Here is a 5,998-nt window from a genome sequence, read left to right as displayed (position 1 = left end):
TCAGGAGGCTGAGGTGGGAGGATCACTTGAACCTGGGAGGTCGAGGCTGCAGTGAGACAAAATCGCACCATGGCACTCCAGCGTGGGCAACAGAGCAAAACTCCGTCTCAAAAAAAAAAAAATAATAATAATAATAATAACAACCAAAAAGGGCTCTGAGTAACTGCCCTGTGCATAGGTGGTCCTTGTGCTCCTGGTGAGTCCAGCGCAGGCCCTCCCTGGCAAGCGCCCTGCTGGCCAGTGTTGGAGGAGGCGCCTTTCCAGGATTTCCTGGCCTGTCTCCTCACCCACAATATACCAGGTTAAAAAGAAGCTTGGGCCAGGCACAGTGGTTCACGCCTGTAATCCCAGCACTTTGGGAGGCCGAGGTGGGTGGATCACCTGAGGTTGGGAGACCAGCCTGGCTAACATGGTGAAACCTCGTCTCTACTAAAAATACAAAAATTAGCCAGGCATGGTGACGCATGCCTGTAATCCCAGCTACTTGGGAGTCTGAGGCAGGAGAATCACTTGAACCTGGGAGGTGGAGGTTGCAGTGAGACAAAATCGCGCCATGGCACCCCAGCGTGGGTGACAGAATGAAACTCCGTCTCACAAAACAAAAAGAAGCTTAGGGCTTGAACTTCTGTTCAGTGACAAGACTATCAGGTCCCCTCTTGAGTCAGCTCAGTGGGCAGCCTTCCTGATCAAGGGTTCCGGACACCCCTGTGCTCCTGGCAGCCTCCACTGTGTCCCTGCACTTTCCCCACACCCCTCCATTAAATGCCAGTACAGGAAAAATAGTTCAAGATTTTACATAGATGGTAAAACTGCAGGGGATCCGTGAGGTAATAAAGCCCAAATCAGAAAACGCCCTTCAAAGGAGTTGCCACTTGCCTTAGGTCTGGTTAGAGGCAGAGCTCAGATTAGATCCTTCTTCCAGTTCCTGAGCCTAGCAACATAACCAAACACCGCTGGGAACCTGTGGCTTTTCAGTAATGGCGGGAGTGGCCCAGGGAGGGAAAGGACCAGTTTAGGCTCATTGGTATGACCCACTTGGCTGTGAAGGGGCTTGTGGCGGGGGCATCCCTGAGGACGCTGCGACAGTCAACAGTCGGATGGCTCTGAGCACTTCCTGTCATCTGTCCCCTTCCATTGCACTCTCCTCACAGCGTGCTGCCCCAAAGCAGCAGCAGCAGATGCAGCCTCTGCTGTCACCACCACAGCCACATGAAAAGGAAAATAGGGTTCTCAGTGATCAAAATGTAAACAGACCCAGGGGAGGGAATCCAGGCATGGAAGTCCACACATCAACTATGGGAGAAGAAGTAGAAGAGGAGAAATTCTTTTACTTTCAGCAGAGGCAGCACTGGGGAAGCAAAAGTCAAGTCAGAGGTCGAGGGCTGTGGGAACCAATGCAGTTATTTTACATGGGACATCAGTTATGAATGGACACAAAACAATCAAAATGAAACAACTAGCCGGGTGCGGTGGCTCACGCCTGTAATCCCAGCACTTTGGGAGGCCAAGGCAGGCGATCACTTGAGGTCAGGAGTTTGAGACCAGCTTGGCCAACATAGTGAAACCCCAGTCTCTACTAAAAATACAAAAATCAGTCAGGCATGGTAGCACGTGCCTGTAATCCCAGCTACTCAGGAGGCTGAAGCGGGAGAAGCACTTGAACCTGGGAGGCAGAGGTTGTAGTGAGCTGAAATCGCACCACTGTACTCCAGCCTGGGTGACAGAGTAAGACTCCATCTCAAAAAACAAACAAACAAACAAACAAAAAACCATTTTAAAAGCTTAAACACAGGAAGATTAGACTCTAAGTATTTTTCGTACGTATATTTGGGTATGTCATCGAACACCATGATTCTCTGGAAATGTTTAGCAATTTGAGGCTAAGGAAAGAGTGTTACGTAACAGGCAGTTATGAGTAAAGAAAATGCTTCATTCTAAGCATATAAAAAGAACTACCCTTAAAGGAGTCATTGGAGTGGCTGTAGACTAACAGTTCTCATCCTTTTAAAGGGCCTTCCCCATTCACGCCTATTACCCTGGTGAGCTATGGAGCCAAGTGTTTAAGAGTTAACCACTTTCATAGTGGATCACCCATTTTCATGAGCTTGAGTCAGACGGGGAGCTTGCTAGAAATGCAGATTCCCGGCATCTTCCCCAGACATTAATTCAATGGGTACGGGGTGGGATCATGAGTCTGCAGTTTGATGAACCTCCCCAGGTGGGCGATGCAGGTAGGCGGGCCACTGGTTCCTTCTTCATCAAGTGCAAGCTCTCCCCGTGCTTCTCAAACTCTCTTGGAGAGGCTGGGCATGGAAGTTCACACCTGTAATCCCAGTACTTTGGGAAGCTGAGGCAGGAGGATCGCTTGAGCCCAGGAGTTCAAGATCAGAGCAGGCAACGTAGCAAGACCCCATCTCTTTGAAATTAGCCAGGTGTTGTGGCATGCACCTGTGGTCCCAGCTACTCAGGAGGCTGAGGCAGGAGGATCACTTGAGCCCAGGAGTTTGAGACCGCAGTGAGCTAGGATCATGCCACTGCACTCCAGCCTGGGCGATAGGGTGACACCCTGTCTCAAAAACAAAAACAAAAACTCTGGAAAATAAGTCACTGGGAGGACTTGTTTCAAGATTCCTTGTTCCCTCCCTTACGGACACTGATAGAGTCCAACAAGAATACCAGGTGATTCTCAACAGCGAAGTTTGGGAAACGATTTATAGTACAACTCCCTAGAGCACCAAATCCTGGGCCCTATCCCCAAAGATGATCTAATTGGTCAGGGTGGGTCACAGCATATATTTGGACCAGCAATATGCTGAATTCCTAAACAGTTAACAGAAATACGATTACCATAGTTTTCACATTCATTGTTTACAACAGGTCCAAGGACTTGGAACTGAGAGCTGTTTCCGCTTTAGCATAAAATGCGGAAGGCGTTCTGGATCCCCACAATAGCCTACATGGCTCTTTCTTCATATATTTTTTTCTTTTTTTAGAGACAAGATCTTGCCTTGTTGCCCAGGCTGGAATGCAGTAGCCCGATCTGCAGCCTGGAACTCCTTGCCTCAAGCCATCCTCCCACCTCAGCCTCCCAAGTAGCTGGGATGATAGGCACACGCCACCATGCCTGGCTTATTTTAAAATAATTTTTTGTACAGACCAGGTCTCCTTGTTTCCCAGACTGGCCTCAAACTCCTGAGCTCAAGTGATCCTCCCGCCTTGGTTTCCCAAAGTGCTGGGATTACAGGCATGAGCTAAAACACTTTCTCTGGCCATGGGTCATTTGTTTGTTTGTTTGTTTGTTTCATCTATGGGCTATATTTTAGTACCCTAAGTGGATGGAAAGGATTCTTCTGGAATGAAATAAGTGAAGCAAAAGCTCTTCACTGAATACTTCGATCCTTAGGTGGAGGACACATTTATGGCCAAGAGGAGCTTCAGCCCTGGTTTCTCTCTACAGGATCAGCACCCATTTTGCAGCAGCACAGCAGGCAGGCTAGTGAAGCTAGTGTCAGTAGCTCAGCATCCTGTGGGGAAAAGCCACAGAGCCCTGTACTTGTGGAAAGGGTTGAGTGGGTACAAGCATAACAGCAGGCCAAGAGACACAGGTAAATTCCAAGTTGGCAAGAAAAGCTGAATGCCGTATTTGGTTCTAGGCGTCATACCACTCGTTTTAATATTGAAGAGTGGGCCGGGCACGGTGGCTCACACCTGTAATCCCAGCACTTTGGGAGGCAGAGGCGGGCGGATCACCTGAGGTCAGGGGTTCGAGACCAGTCTGACCAACAGGGTGAAACCCTGTCTCTACTAAAAATATAAAATTAGCCAGGTGTAATGGCGCATGCCTATATTCCAGCTACTCAGGAGGCTGAGGCAGGAGAATCGCTTGAACCTGGGAAGCGAAGGTTGCAGTAAGCCAAAATCATGTCATTGCACTCCAGCCTGGGTAACAAGAGCAAAACTCTTACCTCAAAAGAAAGAAAGAAAGAAAAAATACTGAACAGAGCAAATGGAAACGGGCCCTAAGCAAGTTTTTAACTATTTCCTTCTAAATGAAGTGCAATCAATATAAGAAAAGCGCCTTCCCAGCAGCAAGGGAAGCCTGAAGAGTGAGTTAGTACTCCTTGTCAAAAATAACTTCCCTTGCCTGAAAAGATTAATAAAGGCCTAAGTGAATATTGTGATTAGATGGCAACACTTTTGCTTTTAGAATGAAAAATGATGAATAGCTACCAAATATAGGCGTCAGAAACTGTTAAATCCATAGATGAAGGACCGGGTGCAGTGGCTCACGCCTGTAATCCTAACACTTTGGGAGGTTGAGGCGGGCAGATCGCTTGAGCTCAGGAGTTTGAGACCAGCCTGGACAACATGGCAAAATCCCATCTCTACAAAAAATACAAAAATTAGTCAGGTGTGGTAGCGTGTGCCTGTAGTCCCAGCTACTTGGGAGGCTGAGGCCGGAGGATCGCTTGAGCCCAGGAGGCAGAGGTTGCAGTGACCTGAAATCCCGCCTCTGCACTCCAGCCTGGGCGACAAAGCCAGACCCTGTCTCAAAAAAAAAAAAAAAAAAAAAACCCGTAGATGTTCACCATTGTGTTAGTTACTGCCAAGTCATTCTAGTTCCTTCTTGTGCCACACTTAGCAAACGCCCATATTGTTCAGATGAAAAAGATGTGTGTGAATTCATGGAGAACATCAGAACATTCGGAAGTCAAATACGTTTTCAGAAATGCTTCTGAATATAAAATAGATGACAGAAACATAAAACCCAGTGAATCAAACTGCTCTCCCTTTTTAATCAGTTTTATAGAATATTTTACAGTACTAATCACATTAGGAGACAGGATGGGTTTCCTGTACATATACAAGATTGTGCAAGCTCATTAATTGAGACTTACAGAAAGGCTTCATCAGTTTCAAAAGAGGCAGTACAGCTTTTTAATCCAGGTGAAGCACAAGAAGAATCCAGTAGACAGGAGAGTATTAATTTGACAGAGATGAATTCCCCTGGTGCATGGCCCCTACCCACACTGTCTGCCATTATCCAAGTGGAGACGTCCTCTCTCTTGAATTGAACCCTTGATGAGCTCAGGCCTGTGGAATGCGGCAACTCCAGGGTCACTCCATAGCTCAACCACAACTTAACACGGAAGCAAACTATATTTTCATTTCTCCAAGTGTTCTCAAGAGTAATAAAGCTATTCCTTGTCCTACTACTTTCTAACTCACATTCTAAAATATATTAAGTAATTTTTAACCTGGCAAAGTTCTCAAGCATTTTGGCATTAAGAGTATCGCAAATACCTCATCACTGTTAATCCATTTACTAAAAATCCTTTGGGCTTCAAGATCATTTTGGATTTACTTCCCTCAAAATTAAAGCAATTGTGTACAAAATAAACTCACTAAATATTTAAAAAGAGAGACAACAGATTTTTCTTTAAAGAAACAAAGCAGGAAGAGACAGGAGAGAAAAATCTAGAAGCACCCATTGAGGAAGTGAACCCCACTACACTTCTATCGCTTCTGTGCAATCCAGTAATAATTTTGAGTGTATTCCTACCTTCCCTCTTCACACCCAATCACACAGGAGAAAAACAATTTTAAAACACCTAGGTGATCTTACCTGCTCTAAAGCGGAAATTCCCATAGCAAACAACAGGAAAAAGAGTGCCGGGGTTCAGCACACCAGTCGGCTGCAGATTCTTAGGGCAAGAACAGAGCCCCTGCATTGGGGCTGGGATTGTTCTCTCGATCATGGACCTCAGGGACACATTTGTAAAGCCCACTTTCAACAAAGGCTTCCAGGACATAGGAAAAGAAAAACCATGCAGCACACCTATTCGCAATCCCTCAGAAAACCTGAGCCTCCTACTACAGCGATGTAACTATCTGTGTAAGAAGGCTTTCCTAAGCAGGTTTTTATAAAGAAAAAGCAGAAGCAAGCAATTACTGTGGCTGAGATTTTACCTAAAATGAAGCAAGCAAGCAAAATGTT

The sequence above is a fragment of the Mandrillus leucophaeus genome, unplaced genomic scaffold, assembly GCF_000951045.1.
Source record: "Mandrillus leucophaeus isolate KB7577 unplaced genomic scaffold, Mleu.le_1.0 Scaffold335, whole genome shotgun sequence".
Classification (NCBI taxonomy): domain Eukaryota; kingdom Metazoa; phylum Chordata; class Mammalia; order Primates; family Cercopithecidae; genus Mandrillus; species Mandrillus leucophaeus.
Note: the sequence above shows the minus strand (reverse complement) of the source record.